This window comes from Cyprinus carpio, chromosome A9 (genome assembly GCF_018340385.1).
Source record: "Cyprinus carpio isolate SPL01 chromosome A9, ASM1834038v1, whole genome shotgun sequence".
In the NCBI taxonomy this organism is placed as follows: domain Eukaryota; kingdom Metazoa; phylum Chordata; class Actinopteri; order Cypriniformes; family Cyprinidae; genus Cyprinus; species Cyprinus carpio.
In genome coordinates, this window is record NC_056580.1 from 5144377 (window position 1) to 5158347 (window position 13971).

Genomic DNA, 13971 nt, shown 5'->3' on the forward strand with positions numbered 1-13971 from the left:
CGGCTGTCCGTGACACTATCCCTTATGACCAAAGGCCTAGGCTACATACCCAACTTACCTGTTAGGGCCTCGACCCGGGGTAGAGCTCAAGGCTTGGAATCAAGAAAGATTCCTTTAAAGGGATACGGCAAAGAGCCTAGCATTTTATACTAAGTCTTGCCTGTCACACAGGGGCTACCGCTTGCTCTTGCAAAAGCTTGCTGAAGAAACTGTCTCAACAGATCCCTAGTAGCAACACCCTGTTTAGATAGGTATCCGAGGATACAAAGGTGGAGCGGCGCCCAAGATGAACGGGGCTTTTACCAACTCAAGAAAGGGCACGAAGCAACCGCGCAAAGCCCTCACCATATAGGATTTTTAGAAAGAAAGAAAGTACTAGCGTGCGAACTTACCACAGTGTGGATTTCAGAAACTGTGCAAAGACTTCACGTGCACACTTACCATAGCATGGATTTTAAATACTGTTCTAAGGGGGGGGGCTCAAATATCAATCTGATAGAGCAGCTCATAGATGGAATGGTGCATCCCAAAACAATACGTTTGAGAGTCATCAACTCGATCTATGGTAATAATGCTCGAGTGGCTAGCAGTAAATATCTAGCTGAGGGGAGGGGCAAACACCCAGCTCTCAAACGAGGGGGAGCTCGACCTACCACATGTTCCAAGCTGGAACAGCTAGCAATAATTTACTTAGCTGAGGGAGCACAACCCAACTCTCACGAGAGAGAAGGCTCAACCTGCAGCATATTCCATGCTGGAACGGCCAGCAGTAGGCTACCTAGCTGAGGGAGCACAACCACAACTCTCAACAAGAGAGGGGGCTCGACCTACAGCCTGATCATGAGAATCAGAAAGGTAAGCATACTACCAGCTAGCCAAAAACTCAGCGCATCAGAGAGGCGAAGGAAGAGCCTAGTTTACCTGATGCTGCTGGATGCCAGGTGCTCTGGGAAAAACAGAGAACTCAATTCTTATGTTAGAGGAGAACTCCGAATTCAGAAAGAGAGTAGCGCGCTCGTAGGATCCCTTTTTTGGTAAAATCCCTATGTGGATTCTAGAAAGTGTGCAGAGTGTTCAACGTGCACACTTACCACCATATGGATTTCAGAATGTACACAGAGCTTAGCGTGTGTACTTAAAGCTTCCTAAGTATCGCAGAGGTGCCGAACCACATGGGAGAGGCAAGCTCAAATTACAAACCTCTGGCGAGGGGAGCATCACCTGAGACAGCATATACAAGAAGATTCCTGCAACTGCCACCTCCACTTCCCGCTCGATCCGTCAGCAAGAAGGGATATCCAAGCAACCAGGAAGCCCCTCAGGGTGACCTGGCTGGTTATCCAGGAAATTCCTTGCAGTGCCGTGCTGGGCCTGATGATCAAGAAGGCTCCTGCAGAAACCTATGATCTGGCCGCCTGATACCAGAAGCATGAAGCCGGAATCAGGGCTATCATACTTTCCGATGAGTGTTTAATAAACACTGCAATTGAGCACTGCAAAGAAAACTCACACACATAACCACCAGCAATTTAATACATATATAAGTATATATAGAATGGATCATACTCACACACCCTGGTTCCCGCGCTGGAGCCCCGCTCAAGAGGAGACCGTAATGCAGGAAGTTCCCACCTAACCTCGGTCAGGTGGAGAGCTGGTGGTTATAGGGGAATTAGGAAGGGGAAGATAAGGGCAGATGTAAAACCCCCAAAGGGAGTGAGTAGATACTCAAGTAATGCACAGATCCGGACGAAAGTGATGATGCCTTGTCTGGATCACCTCCCTTTGCCTATCTTCCTTTGACCCGCAATTCCTCCTACACCTACCCGCGGGTGGGGGAGGAGTGCGAGCTGTGACACTAGCCTTCTGTGCCAGTCTCTGATCCTCAGACCAAGACGGACCAGGACTAGTCTTGTCAACCGTCTCAGTGGGGGTACCAAAAAATTCAGAAGGCGAGACCAGAGCATCAAGAAGAAAGCCTTACTTTCTTCCCAATATCTGCCAGGGTGACGCAACTCAGCTACCTCATCCTGAAACCGTTTTTGTGCATCACCTCGATATTGCATACTCATATGCTGGAATCGTTGGATGCATAAGAAAAACAGCCTCTTCCATTTCTACTTGATCTCTGAATGGAGATTAGGAAGAAATGGAAGGCTCGCCTGAGCTGGAGGGCTATGGCCAGAAAGATAATGCACACAAATGCACGCAAATTGCCCCCTCAAGGACATTGCGTGTGTGCATTTAGCCCAAACAACCAATGCTGAGATTGTGTGTGTCATCGGGTATCAAATAACCATGACATGGATGCACACATCCTCTAAACGTTTTGCTAGTGCTTGCTTTGCAAGGAGGAAGTCTTAATAGACTTACATCTTAAGAGAAGATGCTTCCCCCATGGAAAGATAGCATGGCAGCTTCTCCTTAACAGGTGGCATCTTCTCATAATCATTCTCACGCATCCCCTCGATGTTGGCATAACTAGTATGCTGGAATCTGTGGATGCAGATGATAATGATTTTTTTTTAAGCCGGAGTGCTGCATATACAAAAGGAAATTACTGATAGGGAGAAATTTCCCATCAGATCCTTTACATGTTCTCACCGCGACACGACGCGCAGCATGCATTCACCTTGTGCGGGAGCTAAACACGCTCTGCTCACTCACTAGATTACCACAGGAATCAAGCGCGAGCAAAAACTGCTGCCGCCCGCGTATGTATCACTATTCCCACGAGAGGCGAACGCACTCATGCAAATGTTGCTATAAACTCTGGTAAATAGTGAAATATCAGAGCAAAGCCTCTGGCGAGAAACATGCACTCCTAGATGCTGTACGCTTCAAACAAAATGGTCAATGAAGACGAAGAAGAGAATGACGTGTTCTACCGGCGCCTATTTATCTATAGTCGCACCGGTAGTGACGTCAGGGGCTGTCGCCGGCCAACTTGTTGGTGTTTTTTCAATGTATGCTTCAGACACGGGTCACGACGAGGCGTTCCTCATAGTGACCACTAGAGGACGCAGTTCGAAGTTCCCTTGAAAGGGAACTACACCTTACCATCAACAAAAATGACATGTTTTAAGCCTTACAGACATTTTTTGCGATTACGTGGCCAAAAAAAACAACATCATTTTAAAGGCTACATTATTTTAAAGGCAATTTAAACTGCCAAAACAATGTTCCCAAAACTTGAAACCGTGGATAATAAAATCATTTCTAGAAAATATGCTTTTTTATCTGCTTATTTTCGCTCCGACACATCCCTGTTTAAAGTGGTCATATGATGCGATTTAAATTTTTCCTTTCTCTTTGGAGTGTTACAAGCTCTTGGTGCATAAAGAAGATCTGTAAAGTTGCAAAGACTAAAGTCTCAAATCCAAAGAGATATACTTTATAAAAGTTAAGGGTCAACCACACCCTCCTAAAATGGTTCGTTCTAACACGCCCCCAAATATCTACGTCACTATGTGGGAAGATTTGCATAACGCCGCCCAAATGTTCACGCAAAGAAAGAAGGCGTACCTTTTATTCTCGTTGTAGTATTGTTGTTGCCATGTCGTATAGACGCTGTGTTTCACTGTGAAAGCGAAACTACTTTGTTTGGCCTTCCAAAAGAGGACGATATCCGCTTCATCATGCCTGGGGCTGATCCGTGCTGGTCACTGAGGAAATACATCAACTTTGCACTGTGGATCGCCGAATTGGCTTTCACCGTGGACGAAGCAAAGTCCAGCCCGGGATCGTCACATGTGGTTGCCACAAGCTCTTTCGTCGAATCCACCGGCCACGCCATTATCAAGCCACTCTAGACTGCGGCTCACTCTAGGCCTCCGGCCCCCGCTCACTCAAGGCCACGGTGTGTGATGCCGTTTCGTTGAGAAAGCAAAACTACTTTGTTTGGCCTTCCAAAAGAGGACACGACTAGAAATCATGCTTATATCATGTTTATAATGGGTTTTAATGTTTATGTCTCGTCGCTCCGGTCGGACAGGGCATCACAGTATGGTGAGGGGTGTAACATTCTGTCACATGCTTGAGGTTTTCGGCCAATCACAACACACTGGATAGTTGGCCAATCACAGCACACCTCGCTTTTCAGAGCGATGAGCTTTGTAAAAATCGACGCGTTTCAGAAGGCGGGGCATAGATGAGAAACAATAATGTACAGTATGTGGAAAATAATGTTTTTTGAACCTTAAACAGCATAAACACATTTCATTACACACTGTAAAAAAAAGTCTGTAGTTTTTACAAAATAATTTTGGCAGCTGTGGTTGCCAGAATACTTTTGTAAAAAATACAGAAAAACTGTAAACACAATTACGGCCAAAAACTGTAAATTTTACAGTACACTGTAAAAAAAAAACGTCTGTAGTTTTTACAAAATAATTTTGGCAGCTGTGGTTGCCAGAATACTTTTGTAAAAAATACAGAAAAACTGTAAACACAATTACGGCCAAAAACTGTAAATTTTACAGTATAAAACTGTTATTTACAAACAAGAAAATTTGAATGTAAACCAGTAAATTCAACAACGCACACTGCTATTAAAATCTGTTTTGTACCTTTAACATACTGACAACCACCATAATAATGCAGGTGGTAAAAGAGAAAGCCACATGAAGAATCGAAGTTCATCACAAGTAGCTTCGCCACAAGCAGAAGTTTATATTAATATATAGAAGGTGCACAAAGTCATTCATGCAAACACAAAACACCATCATGGTGACACACGATACTTAAACAATTCAATAAACTTTCATTAAACAGCAGAAGATGTAACATAAAGCCCAAATGTACAACTGATAACAAAAAAACTATTAAAAAAACATGATTATTTAAACAAAATACTTTCAAATGTGGAGCGTCACACAGGGAATTCTGGGAATATCAGTTTACAGTTTTTGACTGTAAATTATACATTGATTTGTTCTTTTTTACTTCTAAAAACTGTAAAAATTAACAGCATTTTACTGTAAAATTACATGAAATATCTGGTTAGATCTTTTACAGTTTTCCCCCTGTATGTAGTACGGGAACTTACTGTTAACCTATTAACACTTTTTTTTTGTAGCGTTTTTACAAAATTGTACAGTTAAAATGACACTTATTTTTTACAGTGTACAATATGCTACAAACAAATAGCCTAAATTATAAAAACAATATTATTATAATTGTAGCCATACTGTATTTATATATATATAGATGGGCAACCTCTCAGGTTCACAATTATTTTTATTTTTTTGTGGAAAAAAATGTATTACCTCAATTTGCATCGTTTCATCAATCATGCTAAAATTAGTCTACAGCATAAACTTGTAAAGTGACATACATACTTTATTTGTATTTTTAAAAAACAACAGACTAAAACTTTAGTTTTTACAATATTTGCATGTCAAATTAACAAAATTGTTTTGTTATGAGTATTACAGTATTTCTCTGTTTTTGATACCAATAATTTGTAATTTTAACAAATAATTTTGATTACAATCACATATTGTTATTGTAAATATAACAAAATATTATGTTTAATAGTTTACAAAATTCCACTGTGAATTAAACAAAATATAATAAATAAATAGTATAAAACACAATGCAAATGGTTATAAAACTTTGCAAAATGTAAAGTGCAGTAAATTAAAATAAAAACGGTAAATATTTTCCTAATATTTTCCTAAAACTGAAATTGTACATAAAATAATAATAATAAAAAATACTGTGCTGTTCATGGAAACTCTAAAGAATGGACTGATTAATAAAACGTCTTCACGTATAAACTCAAGTTCTCTCATTATAATCAACGAAATACACGCGATGTAAAAAAGTGCTTCATTAATTGACAACTTCAGTCTTCTTTACTTGCTTTCATGTAATTTAAGTAAAATAATAATAATAATAATAAAATAAATAAATATATGTAGCCGCATTTAAATGCAGGTTTGTATAATATTCCGTAAAATATCAAAACGAATCAATTCAGAACGAAAGCATTATGTAATCTGTGAAGGTTGTATTTCTCTCTAAAGGCGAGTCCATGTGGAGAGAGTCAGCACTGTGAATTTCATCTTGCAGCCGACGAGAAAACATTTGTTTATTAATAAATAATTAAAATGTCTCCTTTTTCACTATTATTAGGCTACTTCTGCCTGTGCTTTGGGGCAAACTTAATGCATGTGCTTGAGCGTGGAATATATTAAAGCTCATTATGGATTATAGATATTAATTTAATATAAACCTGCGATTAGTTGAATAATGCAACGAATAATGACAAATGAACGACTAGTTACTAGATATTACATGGGGGCAAGACCTATTAAATACCCTCTAGACATCTCTGTTCAAGTTTTTAAAGCATTTTATACGAGTTTGCATAAATTCTTCTTTCAGAACGGTCTGTAATGGAGAGATGCCTTAACACTGATTTTTCCTCTGAAACACAAAAACGAAAATTGAAATAAAATTTATAGGAAAACAGGAAAACATTCAGTCTACCTGAAGGAAGACGCATTTCATTGAGCTAATGCTGTTAAATAGAGATTAAAAAAAACAAAAACAAAAAAACACTGTAGGCTATTCTTAAACTTGGAGCTCATTATATTTAAGTACAAATCCTAACACCAGAAGCAACCTACACTCTGTGTTCTTTCATTGAAAGTATGCATTTTGTTTATTCACAGGCTATATGGTTGAAATATTTTAGTTGAAAACTTTATCCCATTGTCTGAAAAAATGCATCATAGAAATGTTTCATAGACCTTCAGTTGTTATGCTTTAAAATCCAATGGACAGACATAGGCCTATATTATCGTACATTACAAATATTTGGATTGTCCCTTATTTTCTTAAAGAGTAAATACTTATGTTCTTCAAGAATAAACATTATAAATAAAGAAAAAAAGAAAGAACCTCTATTAGCCCTTATTTTCCATTTCTGAAGTTGATTTGCAACTCTAATGATGATGTGACTCCCCTGACAGTGGCACTTGTTAGAGCTATGTGAGCGATTAATAGATTTAAAAAAGAAAAAAGTGTGTGCTTGGTTTCCGGAATGGAAAATGAATAGAGCTCGTAAAAAATGATATGATGAAAAAGTCATGATAACATATTATTAATTCATAGAAATAATTTAAGCAATTAAAACCTTTTTTATACTACATTCAACTTGAATTTCAATACTATTAACCAGACTTTAAAATCTCAAGGAGTTTATAAGCTGAAACAGTAAAATGTCACAGTGCATGTTAAATAGTCTAAATGAACTTGTATCTTGTATAGTATCTGAAGACCTTGATTGCATGTTAGCATAAAACTAACAATATAATTTGACTTTATTTTTTTTTTTTTTAATGAACAACTCCTGTATAAACTGTGACAGCAACCTTTATATCAAACATTTTGAAATCGTCCACAGCTGAGCATCGCGGGAGGCAGCTTGAGCGCGCGAAGTGAATGTGATGCACAAAGTCATTTTCAGATGCAATGGAAAAATAAAGCTGGATAAAAACATACACGAAACTTGTAAATAGTTAATAACATAGCCTAGATTAGGCCCATACTCTGTTCCTAAGTATAAAATGTAAATTTGTTAACCCACAATAACACATTTTAACCGATTAATCGCCTATTTTCATTTGCTGCATTTTTTTTTTTAAACACGCTAAAAAGTAAATTAAATTTGTGAAAGTTGCATTTTATTACATTCAGAAATAATAACGGCAGGCCTAATAATGCTATAGGCTAATGTACCAACAGGATATTTTTAGTTCCCTTCACTTTATAACAAATCCTTTAAATTCAACAAATTTATCAGAACAGAACAATAATTACAACTATATAATTCTAATGGATAAATATAATTGCAGTATATAATAATATAGGCTTATAAACAAAACAAATATAATAATTAAAAATAATTTAAAGCGATAGCCTACATAAGGTTGGGCTTATCCAAACATGTTGCCCATTTGAAGCTAAACTCTTATTCATTAGGTAAAATAGGATTTGGATTTCACACGTGTTTCAGTATCGATGCAAAAAAAAAAAAAATCATAATGAGCAAAAATATGCCAAAGTGGACCGCTGCTCGCGCCACATGGCTCGTGAACGACTGCTGTTTCCAATGAATATGTGCGCGTGAGGCACCAGCGCGATCAAAGTCACAATTCACAATTATTGGTCACACAGTAAAGGCATAATTCAAAAATGTAAAGTGTTAGCATTTTGAAAAATCAAGAATAATAACAGAGTTGATAAGAATTATTTGTAAATGCTGGAATGTTCTCATTTCGCTCTGCAAATGGAACCTGAAGATTATTATTATTATTATTAACCAAGAATGAACCGAAATGAAAACATTTATATATATATATATATATATATATATATATATGTAATGACTGTTTAATAACAATAGCATACATAAGAGCCTTTGTGTAAAGGTCTTTCTTTAAATTTTTGATGAGTAGACTTTAGCCTAAGACTTTCCTATTTTTTAATGACTTTTACGGATGATATAATGTATATTATAATGTTATTGTTGTTTTATGTCTTCCTTTCATTTTACAATTACATTCAGTTCGCAATCCGTCCCTTTGTGCCACCTGGCGGTAGTTTCGCGAATGATTTTAACACGGGACTGACTTGCAGTTAACGCCGTTAACGCCGCGGCCCTGCGGTGGTATTACCCATTTTGGTTGTCAACCTACTGTATATTGCGGAACTATAGCATCATACTATATCACTTCATTTCATCCTGTGCTAATGTCCCATAACAGATCATCAGCATTATATTGTATTATAGCAGTTTAAGTCAAATTGACTTAATGTTCTATTTTAAACTTCTGCGTTTTCTATTCTTTTGCTTTGCATTAGGTAGTGTAATCTAATTTTAATGAATGTTACAGCCTCTTTGGCCATGGCTGGACAGGCAAAGAGTTCAAAGGCAGATGCTGAGTATTGTTTGATCCTAGCCATTCATAATTGCCGTGGTTTTCCTGTGTCTTCCTAGTTCCTGGTTTTCTTGCCTTGCCTCAGTGTTTCTGACCCTGGACTGCTTCCTTGTTTATAATTGTTTGCTGCCTGTCCTGACCATTGCCTGTTTGGTGGATTCCTCTCGTCTCACCCTGGATTGATCCTTTTTTGACCACTCTTTTGAATAAAGCCTTGCATTTGGATCCAATTCAGTTTACATGTTCGTCCGTTACATGCACACTGCCTTTACTATGACTAGAATGAGTTTTATTGAATAACATGTCTTCATCCAACCTTGGAACAATAGCTTACCTGATGAATGTTTGATGACCAAAACATGGTGTTCAATAAAGCTGATAGTAAGACAGAACTGAACTCTAGCCTCATTCACAATCAACATTTTACCGTTGGTTTAAATGGGGTGCAATGAGGATGTCTAAAATTAGTCCAAGAAACACATCATAAAAACTTGTATGAACGTCCTTTAGACATCTATAAGTTACGCTGCAAAGATGTTTGAAATGACATTTTAAAAACTTTCATTTAGAACCCTGTAAGGATGTCACTTGGACGTCAATAATGAACATTTAAAAGATGTTTAAAAAAGACAACTTTCTAACGTTCGCTTTTTATGTCACTTGGACGTCAATAGTGAACACTAAAAAGAACTTTCATTCTGGCTCCACAATGGAGGTCTTTTGAACGTTCAACAAATGTTTGAACGTTTCGAAAACCTGGATTATTTTAGGCAATATGGAAATCCTGGACATGATGTGTCTGGGAAAAATGGCATGAATGGTCACCCAATGTAAAAGCAATATACAAATAAATGTTAAATTAAATGTTTGACTGTCCACACTGTGCATTGCAACTGTTACAATCTGATTTGTGTGACCTGTGGCAATTTTAGTACAATTTGAGGTTCTGGGGCCTCATTTATAAAAAGTGTGTACACACAATTTTGATCTTAGAGTGTGTGCATGCTAAAAACTAAAAAATATAAAAATGGTCTTTGATGTGGAAAAGTGCTTAGCACCACATCAAACAGACATACACACTTTTCAGTGAGTACTGCAGGTATTTGGAAATCTAAGTCATTCTAGCTGCTTAAATAACCCAGACACCATGCAGTGTCGCCCAGATCCGGCCCACATGGATTTCATGCAGGCCAGATGTGGGCCGAATCTGGGCCAACACTATGTTGCTGTCTGGGAAAGGATTTGGACATTGACTGGTGCTTTATTATATGATAATGACATTAATTAGGTGGTGCTTATGTAACGGAGTTAAAAAGAACATTAATTATGATATTAATGGATGTTGAATTCCATGAAATTAGAGGGTAAATTCAAATCTAAAGGTATTTTGGTGCCCCCTAGTGGTTAATGCATTGCAGACATTCTTTATTTTGTCCTTGCATGCTTACCGTAGTTCAGCAGAAAATGGTTCACACTGCTGCGGGTAAGCGTGTTTCTCTCTTCTCTCCTGTTTATGGTGTTTTAAAAAAAGTGATAAAAGTGTGTTTAATAAGAGTTTTTTTGATGTAAACGTTTGTAGTGATTATATCAACAAATGTGCAGTGAGTTGGATGGGTTTATATGTCCGATGGATACTTTGTTGAGTACTTATCGTTGTGCCTCGTTACTCATGCGGTGAAATTAACGTGCTACGTGCTGATGCAACATCAGATAGCTTAATGGAATACACACAGTTATCTTCATTTTATGTTTTTCTTATTTCAGTGGTTTATGTCAGCAGTGTTATCACCCTGTCTAATAATACATTTTTGATGTATTTCTCAGGTATGTGATTTTCATGTTTATTTTTGTCATTTTGTTAACATGAAATTGTTACAAGTTGTACGTAGTTTAGCAGAAAATGGTTCACACTGCTGCGGTGGTTTATGTCAGCAGTGTTATCACCCTGTCTAATAATACATTTTGATGTATTTCTCAGACACAAATATCATTGCTGCGGAGAATAAAAAAGGGAAAAGACAACCAGAGTCTTGTGTGCATCGTCCATTCAAAATTTGTGACGGTTGTGTGGGATGTGTTAAGGCCACATTGGGGACAACAATCGTTACACTTACAAGCGGAGAACTGAAACCATTTAGTTGCACACAATTTCCAAATATTTTGCAGTTTTAAATGTAACATCTGAAAGAGAGGCATACACAAATTTTTTTGTGTGTACATTCTTTCTCTGAATCACATGTAAGCACATTTGAGAAATGTCTGTGAGATCAAAAGCAGGACGGTTTCAACGTAACAAGGCCCTAGGTGTCTCAGCATCAGATGTTTTGAACCTGTCCGAATTTGTTCACAGCAGAGTGAGATGTTCCTGTAAGTCTGTTTCACAGATGTTTGAGTGAACAGCACATTCCAGGGACCAGTTTATGACAGGGCCCCTCTCTGAAACAGTGGACAAAGGTTTGCTACATTTTGACTGGATATTGGAGGACTAATACAAATAAATTGTCCTACACCATCAGATAAAGGTTCTAGGACAACAGCCAGACACCTCTTCACCCATGACAATTCAATCTATTTCCATCATGTTTGGACTCACTGAGTTCAGAACATAGCCAAAGGTATTCTGGTGGTGGTTTGGTAAATGAATAATGCATCTATTAAACTTTGCTGACACTTTAACTCTGTGTTGGGACTATGCAAATGAGTTTCACAGGAGGAAAGAATGCCAGCAACCAATCACAGCACTAGAATGGAGAAGCGCCAAATTGCAATATCCTCTTCATCAGAAAGGGATATTGGTACACTTTTAACATACACTCCTTATAATGTTCAGTAACAGACACACAAGTTCTGAGTCTCCGGCCCTTGAGGGAGTGGACTCTTAAAGACAACAACCAAGTTTTAAATCTCCAGCCTGTGAAGGTGAGACACTTTGGGGGCTTTCACAGTAGCAGATTGTAACAATATAGAACTCCATAGTCACGGGAAGAAGGAGGCGGGAACCGGCGAACATTCAAATCAAACTTTAATAACCAAATAAACACAAAACAGTGCGACAGCCCCTAACGGGCGACTGCCGCGCACAAATAAAAACCCAACCCAAAATAAAATCCAGGCCTGGCCCTCTCTCCTCCTTCACTGTCGTCGCTCCTCTTTTGTATCCTCCCAATCTCCTCCGTGGGACTCGAGACCCACTTCATAAAAAAGCGACCATCAATTCCCAATCACTTCACCGCTCCACTCGTCACATACCCCCATCGCCCATCACAGGCCGGGGGGTACTCCCGAGACTGCGCTCTACTCCCCACCCCCCTCCCTCCCTCCGGGGGGACCGCTCACGGTGACCTGCGGGAACCTGGGGTAAGGACAGACAGACGAGGCGAGAGAAAAGGATATGGAAGGATGAGGACCGACAGAGACGAGAGAGAGGAGAGAGGAGAAAAAAATAAATAAATTGTTCCGGTTCCCAGACACACTGCCGCTCGGCCCTCCACCAGCTGTGTGAACTCCTCCGCGGTGCCTGGTGGTGGCACTGGACGGCCCTCGGTGGACCGCATGACACACCTCCGCTGCCCGGTGGACGGCGACGGCTCCTCTGGTTTCGGGCAGCCGGCAGGAGTCCCCCGTTCCCTGCTCCTCCCCATTCCATGGGATGGCAGCAGGCTCTGGCCACCTGGCGAACGGCGCCGACTCCTCCGCTCCCTCACGGACGGCAGCCGCCCCTCCACATCGCGGGCGGCCGGCAGCGAGTTCGTCCGTCCCCGGCAACTCACTCCAGCCCACCGCCTCGAGCGTCCACGGCGCCAGACTGCTATGCCCTGCTCGATGGCACCGCGGATTCACCCCAGCGGCGAGGGATCTTTGGCAGCACGTCCCTCCTTCCTCCTGGGTTTCGGCACCAGTGTAACAACATAAAAACTTCACAATCACGGAAGAAGGAGGCGGGAACTGGAGAACACTCAAATAAAACTTTAATAACAAACTAAACATAAAACAGCGCGACAGCCCCTCACGGTCGACTGCCGCGCACAAACAAAAACCAAACACAAAATAAAACCCAGGCCTGGTCCTCTCTCGACCTTCACTGTCGTCGCTCCTCTTTTGTATCCTCCCAATCTCCTCCGTGGGACTCGAGACCGGTGAGTGGAGCAGGTGTCGCTCATTTCCCAATCACTCCACCGGCCTCGCTCCGTTCCCATGGCTCTCGGCCCCGCCCCACTCGTCACACAGATGTTATATAGCTGATATCAGTTAAGCTGACACCTTAAATGACAGGTGATCCAAAAATCATGTCATTGGTGAAGTGAGTACCAATCACTACATAAGTTATGGCTGCAGCCTTACTGGTATTCCCACTGGACCTTCTTTACATGAGACTATTTCAGTGGTGTGTCAACAATTAGAGAGTTGAGTTACATCCCTGCTAGTATCCTCACCAGACATCTAAGGATTATGGGCAGATGCTATTAGACGTTTATTCCTTAAAAAAACATCCTCAGTTTCTAAATCCCGGTGTTACTCAGGGTAGAGTCTGCTGTTGCAGGATGGTAATGATAGATAACTTGTTATTGGTCTACAGTGTGATCTACAAAGGTCACTCAGCATATGGAGTTGAGAGGTGCAATCAACCCACATGGCACATAAATTTCCTGGATATGATAGCAATTTTCTAGATATTCAGACCTCCCATGTTGTTGTCAGGACATGTTTGTGCTGTTCTTTATAAATTGGTGGGGGACACCCCATATTAAGGTTAGTGTTGGGTAAGTTTCTGTCACTGAATGTGATGCACATCCCACGTCAGTCAAATCTTGGAGCAGATCTTTTCTCGAGGGATGGGTTAAGGCCCAAAGAATGGAGGTTGTATCTGCAAACCGTGAATCTTGTTTTCTCTGTTGTCTCCAGCGCTTCTATGGATAGATGCTCTGGCACATGCATGGCCAAGGGCATTCTTGTTGGCCTTCCAGCCATCCTGCTCAAATTCCTTTTTGGGACTTATTGTCTCAAAAGTTTATAAGGTAGA